The following is a 12,339-nucleotide window of genomic DNA, read 5'->3' as shown; positions in this document are numbered from 1 at the left end:
GGTATATCCCTAGTACTCATCAGGGTGCCAGAAACAGACAAAATGCTTAATAAATTCTTGATAACTCTACTTAACTAGACTTCTACTCCAAATATAATCTTCTTTCCACTATAATATGGTGCCTTCCAAACCTAGAGAAGATTTTACAAAAGAGTAAGAGAAACTATTCCTGTATCAAGTGAAGAGTCTGTCCTTTATTTTAGATTGGAATTATGATTTCATCCATTTATAGAAAGTTCTGCTAATTCACTGACCTTAGAGAGTGACTTAGGGCAATAAAAGGTTAACTGTCTTGCTTAGGGTTACACAGTTTGATATGTCAGTGGCAGGACTTTCTGAACCCAAGTCTGGCCTCCTGATCATTCTTATTCTTAAATCTTTTATCTTTGCATATTAATGTCTTACTCTTAGAGGCATGATTGCAACCTCTCAGGTTCAATGTTGGTATAATATGAGGCACCTGCACATCACTAATACTTAGCATTTGAAACAATTGCCCTAAAATAGCAAGAATATATAATAAAGGTTCAGTGGCTTTTGGCTCCCCTGGATGCAGTTCCCTTTATCTTCTCTGGAAATGTATCTGATCTATGAGTTGGCAAGATCTGATGACTCACATGGCCTCAGATACCTACCAACTCTGAAAGGAATCTACATATGTTTGGGACTTCTTGTGCCCCAAGACCAGGCGATATACTGGGAAGTGGGGGAATCGATATTTGTACAGGGGAGAAAGCTAGATCATGAAGTTGAGAAAGTTGGATCAGAAAACTCCAGGTCCTATCACAGTTACAGAGGAAAGACGGAAAACTAAAATGAAACATGTATGGACCTGAGCAAGGGTAAGCAGGTACATCAAGAGATGAATAGTATCAGAGCTCTTACTGTGAGATAAGGTGTTAAGTTCTTAGGGTTAACTTAGAAAGAAGGAAAGTGGGAGATGGGGTTAAAAATGATTCATATTAAGAGGTATACCCAACTCCATTCAGTTCTCTTCCCTCCTTCTAAGTCAATGGGTCACTGACATATGCACTAGAGGGTAGTTACCTGAGCAGTCAAAGGTCATGAGCTTTATGGGGCTGTTCCCACCTCGGGTGACTTTACTGGTTTCCTTTCTCTGCTGGAGAGTTGCTAGTTGAAATCTAGAAGTACTATTAACTGAAACTACAGGTGCTGAGGCCCTCACCCCTTTCTGTCTTGTACTCAGTATGTGGTTGACTTGGGTTTAGTTCTATGTAGCCTGGCCTCTGAAAAGTAGAAGTTCCCTTTTTTCACATGCATTGACTGGCTTACAAATCCCTACTAGTCTCAGTTTTCCTCCAAAAGGTGAAAATAACAAGGTCATTAAAGTACAATATGAATCAGGAATGGGACAAATGGTTTATTCCTATTCATCATAAGAAATGCTAAATGTAGACAAATCATAATATTCTTTAACAATGTGATAACACGGCCTAGCAAACATACCTAATAAGATTTTGTGTTGTTTTTTTTCTCTCTACTTATCTTTTTCCCACCTTAGTTCTAATTCTTCTTTCATAACATGCCTAATACGGAAATATGTAAAAAAATTATATATACATATAATTATATATATATATATATATATATATATATTCAACCTATATCAGTTATTAACTGCCATGGGAAGGATGGGGTAAAGGGAGAGTAGTAGAAAAATATAGAATTCAAAAGTTTCCAAAGCATGCATGTTGAAAACTATCTTTGCATGTAATTAGAAAAAAAGGAGAAAAAGAAAAAATCTGGAAAGATTTAATATGAGCTGATGCAATATAAAACTGTGCAAAATGAACAGAAACTAAAGGATATTGTTTCCAGAAACAATAATGTTGTAAAATGATCTACTGTGAATAACTGAGCTGTTCTTAGCAATACAATGATCCAAGAAAATTCTGATGAACTAATGAAGAAAAATCCTATGCATCTCCAGAGATAGAACTGATAAAGTCTAAATGCAATTTTTTTTTACTTTGTTATTTTCTTGGAGATTTTTTATTTGTTTTCTTTCATAGAATGACTTACATGGAAATGTGCTTCTCACAAGTATACATGTATAATCTATGTCAAATTGCTTGCTTTCTCAATAGAAAAGGAAGGAGAAAGAGAATTTGGCATCAAGATTTGGAAAAAATATTAAAATTGTTTTTACATGAATTTTAAGAAAAATATTAAAGAATAAAAAAGAGCAAATTAAAAATCTTCAATTATATACCAAATTAGAAATTCTGAAAATCTAAGGAAAAAATCAATACAACTGAAATTAAGAAAACTGTTGAACTAATAAATAAAGGTAAAATTTGGATTTATGAAAAAAGTAATGAAATAGACAAACCATTGGTTAGTTTAATTAAAAAGAAAAAAGAAAACAATTATCAGTATAAAAATATAATATAACAAATTTATGGCATGTTTTTGTAATTTTCTTCAGTTCTTGTATGCTGTAGATATATAGGAGAAAAGGCAGTAGAAGGTGGGTATGATCAATGCTGAGACATTGCAAGGCAAATTATGAACTAAGGTATGATTGCAAGGATTCAAGAAAAGAGGAAAGTGTGAAGTTAGATTGATTTTCCAAGGGGTCAGCATAGTGTAGGAAAGGCTAGTAAAGGAATGATGGCCTGGATGGAGGTGATGGTAAGAATGAATAGCAGTTTCAGGTGAAAAGAAGATCAAATATAAACTCTACTGTTTGGAATTCAAAGACCTTTATAACTTGCCAAACTGCCAAAGAGCTGGAAATAACTTTCCAACAATAGACAAAAGAAAAGGTGCCAAAATTGTCAAAGACCACAGAGAGATCAAGAAGCATCATGTCTGATTTTTTTAAAAGACTGTCAGATCTGACAATTGAAAGATTGCTAGTAATTTTGAAAAGAAGTCCAGTCTTTTTACAACTTCTACCCTCCACTCAGTATACTCTGGGATCCAATATACTGACCTTGCTGTCCTTGAAAAAGACACTCCATATCCCAACTCCAGGAATTTTCACTGGCTGCCTCTCATGTCTGGAATTCTCTCCCTCTTCATCTAAACAACCCAATTTCCCTGGCTTTCTTCAAATGCTTACTTATTCCTTAATTCTATTTAACTCTAGTGACTTTTCTGTGCTGGCTGTGTCCAATTGTTTTGTACATACAACTTTTTTATACTTAATGGTTTCCATATTGCCTCCTGTTTTAGATAGTGAGCCCTTTAAGAAAAAAGGATAGTTTTATATCATTCTTTGTATTTCCAGTGCTTAGCAGAGAGACTGGAATATAGTATATGCTTCATAAATATTTCCTGAGAGACTAAACACCATGAACCGTGAAACTTGACCCACAGGGAGAAGATACAGAGAGGATGTGACTGAAAGGGTTGGAGGTGACTGTCAAGGGCTTCAAGCAGAACAAGGACTTGGGGAGCCTGACAGAGGAAAGTGGTCCTCAGCCACTAGGCTTGGAAATATATCTCCAACTCCAATTTCCCTACAACTTAGAGACTAGAGAAGGCATCAGCCTCCTTGCTTATTGGGGGACGATGGAGGGAAACAAGCCTGTGTGTCAGATAAGGTTAATGTTTTTGTCCTTCATTTCTGAGAAAGATCATGTCATCAGGAAGGTGATGCCATGAATTGGACTTGAGTGAAGGGGTACTTTACTAAGTCATCAGCCTCACTTTCTCCTCCAGCACCATCTGGGTCCAGTGGCCAGATATGAATCAGATCAACTGGAGATGACCTTGGATGTGAGGCAGAGTTAAGTGACTTGCCCAAGGTCACACAACTAGTAAGAGTCAAGTGTCTGAGGTCAGATTCAAACTTCTATCCTCCTGACTCCAAGACCAGTACTCTATACACTGTGCCACCCAGCTGCCCTTACCTCAGTGATTCAATACCTCTTAGAAGAGGATGCATTCAGAAAAGGGGAGAGGAATGAGGAAGGAGAGGGGAACAAAAATAATAAAGAGAGAGAGACACCAGAAGGAAGCAGAGGAGAGAAGAGGGAGAAGGCAGGGAAAAGAAGGGTCAAAGGGCCTAAGGTAACTAGGAAGAAAAAAAGAGCATGAAGAAAAGGAGAGTGACCTTTCTTACCTCTCCCCTACTCATCTCTTCCTAGCCCATTCAGAGGTTAATTCATTGCCTTCTTCATCCAATCCCACTTCCCCAAACTTCCCACTGATCTTGTGATGATTCTTTCCCTTACATCCTATTTAACTCCTACACCAACCCTACCCTCTCCCCATCCCAACTGAGTATGTTTTCCCTAGGCACAATTTGGTTTCTCAATAACTGTCTGAAAGGATATTCACCTGTAATTAAGTCAAATGCAGGCATACTTGAAATTACTTTATTTTAGTTTAGGGGTCTGATAGGGTAGGGTGAGAGTTCCCAAGGTGGTGCTTTTTAATATGCATTTTCCATTTTAGAGTTCCTGATTCCTCCTGATGACTTCTTCCTAAGAAGTATGTATATCTTTCTGTTTCCTTCTCTATTTCTGTTTCTCAACAAACTTTTAACTTTCCTCATTTTTTCTATCTTGTACTTGAGGTTACTTGACTTACTTAAGCCAAATGTAAGACTGCTTGAAGAGCTCAGGTATGAAGGCAGGAACAAATGAGACTTCGGGTATGTCTGGGACATCCATGAAAGAGGGAAATGGTACAAAAAGGAGGATGATTGAGCCTCTTGGGGCATTTTCTCACTTCACATGAATCTAGGGATATAAACTTCCTCACAGAAATAAAGATTTCTTCATGATCTAGATAATCAGTTTTTTTTTATTGACAGATGTATAGAGGAGTTAGGTTGAGCTATCAAGAGAAGATGATAGAGCTAAAGAAAAGAGAGAAGTATAGAGAGATCTTGGAAATAGTAATTCTGGGGTGGGGCGTGTTAAGGAGGAGAGGGAAATTCAGGGTCCAGGCTGGAAAGAAAGTGGGTACAGATCAGGTTATATTGAACAAGGAGGGGGTAAGAATTGTACACTGAAGGACACTCAGATTCTAGGCTGTTAGAGATTACACAATTGGAGGTTTATTATCTTTCTATGATTTGATCACATTGCTGCCCATCCCTCCCTTCTTACCTCTGCATCTGTGCTGTATCCACAAGTAAAAAAGAGCCATTTCAATTTCCAATGCAGAAGCCAGAACCAAAATTCCACTAATCTCACCCATCCAGGGATTTGACCTGTGAAAATAGAATGACAGAAGTCCCCAACCCTGAGAGCATGATTTCAGTCTTGTTTTCTCTGCTGCCCCCTCCTCACAGAAAGTTCCAAATATAATCTAATTGCTCTCATGGATATATCATTAGCAGCTGCACCTTAGCTAGGATAATAGATGAAACATGTTCCCTGTTTCCAAAACTAAACTTTACATATATATAGCGAGAGAGAGAGAGAGAGTGAGAGAGAGAGAGAGAGAGAGAGAGAGAGAGAGAGAGAGAGAGAGAGAGAGAGAGAGAGAGAGAGAGAGAGAGAGATGAAGAATAGTTTATTCAACATTCTATTGTGGCTCTGGCATTCCTGCTCCTTAAAAACAAATGCTCCTTTATTTTATTTTATTTTTTGGTTTTTTCCAGGCAAACGGGGTTAAGTGGCTTTCCCAAGGCCACACAGCTAGGTAATTATTAAGTGTCTGAGACCTCTTTCTTGCATTGTGCTCCTTAATTCAAAAAAATTGTTTTCATTGTGGTCCTTTCTCTCTCTTATTCCTTCCAGTTTCTGGTACTCAGTGAGATCTGTCTGGCCTTCAGGGACACTTCATCCTTTGAATGGGCTTTCCAATATTTGTTGTACTTTCTTTCAGGTCCCCAACACATTGGTCCTTGAGAGGGAGAGGGACTTAGAAAGCTATTCACTTCCACTGCCACTTTCTGACTTCAACTCTATTGCTATCACTCAGTAATCTTTTCTTCCTTTGAGGCAAACTATAGCTAAATACACAACTGAATTAGTTGACAGTTTTTATTGCCCTCCATATCATTCTTCCTTTTTCATTGAGAAGGCTCATAGTATTTCTTTCCACTCCGAATCTTATCATATATACAAAGACATATGTTTTTCTGTTGATATTCCTACAAAAATATTCATTCAAAAACTCAGTCTCTTAATCTTCTCAAGTCACAGGTCTTAGTCCTCTATTCCAACTCAGTCAGATAGTCATACTTTTGACTTTTCCAAAACCTACAAATTTCTACTCATACTATCTTCCCTGTGCCTCATTCTTTTTCAACCTACTCTTTTTGTTCACCATGAACTCCCATCTTTTGGCCTCTTCATACTTTTTCCAGACCACCACCCTTGACATAACTTCACTCTCTTCTATTCCTAATACTGAGTTTATAATAAGTATAAATATTAAATGATTGTCTTAGCCACAAAATACAACTCTCTTCCAAACTTTCATGATCATCTCAAGATTTTTACCCTTCTTTGAGTTGCCTAAATTCAAAATTAAAGCCCTTTACAGTCTGGCCCCACATTTAGAACACTATTCCACATGACTTCAAATATTCTAAGATCTATGCTTTGCACTTTCTTGCTTTTCTTCCCCATCTATTTTCCAACTCTCAATCTTTGTACAGGCTATTTCCTGTTCTAGTGTGCACTCACTCCTAAACTTTACCTCTTAGAATCTCTAGGGCTTTTTCCCCCCAAAATATCAGTTCAATTCACACTTTCCACATGCTAGATGAAACCTAAAGGATGCTAAAAGCACCTCTCTGTAATTATTCTGTATTTCTAATTCAGATATATAAGTGCATTTTGTCTCCTCTGATAGAATGTAAGCTCCTTCAAAGCAAGAATTTTCCCCTTTAGTCTTTGTATCCCCAATGACTAGTACAGGGTCGAGTGTACTGTGAATTCTCAATAAATACTTCTTTCTTGATTGATCCAAGTATTTTAAATTTTAGTCAAGCAGTACTGGTCTCTGTCTTTCCTCTTCATGCAGTCCTTTCCCCTTTCCTTCTATACTCCCAAGGCAAGAATTATCTCCAACCCACCCCCACTTTCATCTAAGTTCGTTCTTCCTTCAACATACTTCTTAGGGGTAGTTAGATGGTACAGTGATTAGAGCACTGACCCTGTTGTCAGGAGTATCTAAGTTCAAATCTGGCCTCAGACACTTAATAATTACTTAGCTGTATGACCTTGGGCAAGTCACTTAACCCCATTGCCTTTCAAAAATAAAAACAAAAACAAACAAAAAAAGATACTTCTCAGCCATTGTCTCATTGGAATCTTTCTTGACCCCTTCTTATTACCAGTAAAATTGATTTCTCCCTTTCTCATTCAGAGCTCCACTTTGAACTTAACTCAGTTTTGTATCTGACTTACTCTCACAGACATTGTTTGCTCTCTGAGGGCAAGTACAAGTTATTGAATTATAAAGGGCATGTACCAAGTTATGAAAATGTCAACTTCCTTCCCCACTACAAAATGTGAGCCAGCTAACAAAAATACTGGTTAATTTAAACTTTTAAAAATTCCTTTAAAAGTCAAAGGTGATCTTTATTTGTACCCTTATCTTACCTATCCTAAACAGGGGCAGGGATTGGGACTGAGGGGCAGAGAGGAAAAGAGGAAATAGACATTTTGTAACTTCATGAAGTCTAACATGCTTTGGATATAGTATATTGATGAACATATGATGAATGAATTTAGTGAAAGAAGGCCATAATAGATAGGTAGGACTAATAAGTCTCAAAGGACCCTAGAGGAATATAGAATATGCTATGTGATGATGAGGGAATGGAAATTAAAGTAATCACATAATTACAAGGGTTCTTGGGAAGAACAAGGTTCTATGAGTGGACATTGAAGAACATGGACCATAGAGTGTCCTGGGAGGACAAGGGATAAGCCTTGACAAGTGAATGGGGACTAGGCAAAAGATTCCCAAAACTTCAAATTCCTTGTCAGACAGGCCTGTTGAGACAGATAGGAAGCTTTTGCCCCATATTCCCCTCATAATTACCTTGGATTAGCAGCATGTAGAATAAAAATATTACATACAAAATAAACCAAAATATACCAAGGAAGAAAAAGTATCTTTGTAGCAACATCTGTGACACAGTTTCTTCACCTAAAACAAAATTGCATATAAGTCTCAATAGTAATGTACCAATCCTTGTAGCAACTTCGTCCCTAGCTCCCACTCTCACACCCTGACTAAGCAGAGCACAAGAGTATTTCTATGGCCCATTAGCCCCTGCTATTCTTGCCCCATCTTTGCATCACAAAAGAGGCACTCCTCCCCCTTCCAACAATATTACCATGCCTATATCCTTTCTCCATCCCAAGCTCAGGCCACATCACCTGGTTTTATCCCCACTTATTTGTGATATATATCATTAAGCTGCACTTATCACACCAGAGAGTATAAGAAGGATTGGGGCGCAATTTTGTGTTCTTTTTTGGATGATTACAAGATCTAACGATTAGAAGAAAACTCAGCAGTCTCTCTTCTTCAACACACATTTATATCAGATTCTACCTTGAGATTATCCTACAAGTAGTTATCCAGTCTCACAGAGAGGGACAATTAGGTGATATAGTAGATAGAGCTTTGGAGTTAAGAGGATGGGAGTTCTAATTCTGCCTCAGATTATTGCCACTTACAAGCTGAGTTATCATGGACAAGTCACTTAACCCTGATTGCCTCACATTCAGAGCCATCTCTGGTTGTCCTGATTCATATCTGACTCCAAAGGAGAAAGTGAGACTGGTGACTTAGCACAGCGCCCCCTCACTAAAATCCAATTCATGTGCTTGTCATGGTATCACCTCCCTGATGTCATGGTCCTCTTCAAGAAAGAAGGACAAACATTATCATCATCTTGGGGATTCCTTTCACTTTGGTATTGTTCCATATGTTAGAAAATTTCTCCATACATCAATCCTAAATTTGCTCTTCTGGACTTGGTGTTCAAAGAGAACAAGATGCTATGAAATACAACTTTGTGGGCCTCTGAGTGGGAAGAGGATCCTTGAATTCTCTTTCACCTAGAGCCAGCTTGAAACTAAGAACACATGGCCATGTTGTTCCTTCTGTCTGTAGTGTAAGCATTTTTCCTGTTTTTTGGTAAAGAGTCTTTGAGATGGCTAGCACCTTGAGAGCTTCAAAAGACACCATCAGGGCATCTGGAGCCTGAGGTGCTTCCAGGAATTTGCTTGTAGCCAAACAGAAAAAAATAAAGTCCCAAGGAATCTAAAGAACTAAGTACAATGGAAGTATGGAGATAGACTTAACCATTCTTAGACTAAGTTACTTTTGGAAGTCAGTTTGATTGGATCAGTGTTATATAGAAACTTCCATTAGCTTGAACCTACTTCTACAATCCATTTGGACTCTGGTGATATAGGGAAGAGCTTGCTCCAAAGAGGAAATATTTGTAATTCTATTCTTGCAATATTTTAGTAGATATTCTGATATTAATTCATTAAAGAGAACTAGGGTGCTAATCATGACAGTGAATAATGGAAGAGTTACAATAAAATGGTAACTCTGAAAGCATTAGAGAAAGGTAACTCCACTGTTCCTCAAAGTCTCCTAGTCTCCTCAAGGGTGATATAGCCAGCCTCACTCTGAAAGACTAAGGTGATAAAATCATTATGTAATTATCATAAGATCATAGATAATGATAGACAATAAAATAGATGAACAAGACTATCAAGGCCAACCCTCTCCTATTATAAATGAGGAAACTAAGGAACAAAAAAGAAAAATTATTGATTCAGTTTTACATAGATAATAAAAATGGAAAATGAATTAGACCTGTTCCACTTGTTCCTCTGATATAGAATTAGTAACAATGGGTGAAAACTTCAGAGAGGATGATTTAAACTTAATGTCAACAAAAACATCTTAATGACTAAGTTTAACCAGAAATGCAACTGGCTCCTTCCTTAGGTAGACAAAAGGTCTTCTCATGAGAAGTCTTTGAGCAGAGGTCAGAAGTTCTATAAAATGCAACAAGAACTTCTTAAGCATCTTCTAAGTGTAAGACATCAGACTAGAGGTCAAGGATATAAGCCAAATAGAAATAGGGACTTTTAGGGCATGTAGAGAGAGTTTTCTTGTTTGGAAAAATGTTAGAATACATGATCTTTAAGTTCCCTTCCAACTAGGCTATCCTGTGATTCTATTAATAATAGTACTGGTAAAATATGTCTTCTCCTCCTCCCACACAGTTGCATAAACATGTCCAATCCAGGCCCCAGCTCCTCACCTAAGACCTTCAGCTCCATTATCAGCTTCCCCTTGGTAAAAACCATCCTCGACAAGACACTTATAGCTTCCTGCATCCAAGAGTCTCACATCCCGGATCTTCAGGGTGACATTCCCATTTGTAATAGCATCTCTCACTAGTTCTGTTCTCCCTTTGTAATTAGAATCCTGATCTCCAAAATGATCCTCCCCATCTCTATAGAGATGTACCACCCTTGTGGATTGCAACCAGATCACCTCCATGTACTGAGCACTCTGAGGTGGGGACAGGTAACATGGTAACTCTGCTTCTCCCCCAAGTGAGGCCTGGATGGGTCTTGTAGGTCCAATCACTGAGAACTGTCCTGTTCAATTAGGCAGGAAGAAGAGAAAGAAGATCAGAGAAAAGAACGACAGAAGGTGGAAGGTTATACAAGGTTTTTGCAAGAAATGTGTGAAAGACAGAAAACTAAAATTGGATGGTGGGGAAGGAAAGTAAAGTGTAAGGAAGCATGGGGAAAATGTTAAGGAAGCAACCAATGGAGTAGGCTATAGGATAGAAAAAAGAAGAAAGTTGAGAAAATCTCCAGAAAGCACTAGGAGGGTGTGAGGGAATGGTTTTGGAGGGGAATGAATTGGGATAGAATCTCTATATGTTCAACCCTCAGTGTTTAGTATTCCTTGTCCCTGAGAGTCAAAGAGAAGCAAATACACTTACCTGAAGTCAATGTTAACTTCTTGAAGAGGATGAAGACATTCACAAAATGAGAGAGAAAAAAATCTGAGAGATTAAGAATCTCCATCACACCTGGGAGAAGATAGAGGATGGAGAGGTTGTAGTGATTGATGTGTATTTGGGTATGTGAGGATAAATGACTATGACAGAGAGAGTAGGGACACTGTCTGTGACAAGGAAAGAGGAAATAAATGATTGTGATCAGTATCTCTGCCAGGGTAACAGAAAGACTGACTAATAAGAATGCTGGAGAGGTTCTAGCACTAGGTCACAAGACAGCAATAGTTATGAAAAGGACATAAGGAATCACTAGTGTGATAATTATCAATGACCTCTATTTGTCCCTTTCAAGGCTGTATAAGACTCCACTCCAAAGATAACCCCAAAATTCCTCTATCAGCCCTTGGACCCAGGACCAAACTCATGGCTTCATTCTTTTCCCTGAGACTTCACCAGTGCTTCAGCAGATTTTCTCAGATCACATGAACTCCATATTTCCAGTTCTTGCCTCCTGTCTAGTTCCCCCAGGTCACACCCACTCTTGCTCTTGCCTGCTCTGAGGTAACCCTTCTGAGTCTCAAAGGGCTGAAACTCTCAATTGCCAGAAGGTTGGACTTAAAGAAAAGATCTTAAATGGAAGCATCTGTCTGCCTCAACAGACCTCTCTCCAGTCACTGACACTTAGTTTGGACTCATTTTTCAGTGATTAGCATAGTCCCATTCTCTCTCTCTCTCTCTCTCTCTCTCTCTCTCTCTCTCTCTCTCCAGTCTAATGATTCAATAATCTGTTCCTGCTCCATAGTTAATTTTTTCTCTCTCTGCCTATAGTTTGAACTCTCACTAAAATCTGAAAGTCTTCTGATGATACCATTTCACTAGTCCTCATTGTCAGGTAACTCATAGTATCTCCCTGTACTGATGAACATGTTGGAAACTCTGAGATAAAAAGAAAGGGAATCAAAATCTATCTTTTCTAGAATACAATTCCACTGGGAATGATAATATATGTTTACACCATCCTTTTTCATGCTTGAGTGATAAGCACACCTCCCTACTGACTTGTATTTTATAACTTCAAATGAAAGACTTGTTGCAAATACTCACTATCAATGTGTTTCATTGATGAGAAAAACTAAGACACCTCCCAATTATCCATGACTGCAGCTCAGGAAATCTGTGAAAGAAAGTAAAGACAATATGATATTAGTACATTGGGAAGACCTTCAAAAATGAGATAGCATTCTATCGAGACATCTTGGCACTCAAGTGACTCACAAGGTAGCTGACTGATGGAAGGCTGACCACTAAGTTGTTGCAAGATTGGCAGTTTGCCCTTTTACAGAATAGCTCCAGAAAATAGAGGAGGACCCATCAAGATCATTTACCAC

General features: G+C 38.2%; 1 pseudogene; it reads right to left on the bottom strand.

Moving 5' to 3' along the window:
• Nucleotides 1-5,046: 5,046 nt before the first annotated feature.
• On the bottom strand, nucleotides 5,047-11,018 carry LOC141496956 (myelin-oligodendrocyte glycoprotein-like; annotated as a pseudogene).
• Between the last annotated feature and the right edge of the window lie 1,321 nt (nucleotides 11,019-12,339).

Source organism: Macrotis lagotis, chromosome X, assembly GCF_037893015.1.
Source record: "Macrotis lagotis isolate mMagLag1 chromosome X, bilby.v1.9.chrom.fasta, whole genome shotgun sequence".
NCBI classification, from domain to species: domain Eukaryota; kingdom Metazoa; phylum Chordata; class Mammalia; order Peramelemorphia; family Peramelidae; genus Macrotis; species Macrotis lagotis.
The sequence above is the reverse complement of the archived record's forward strand: the minus strand, read 5'-3'. Positions and strand labels throughout refer to the sequence as shown.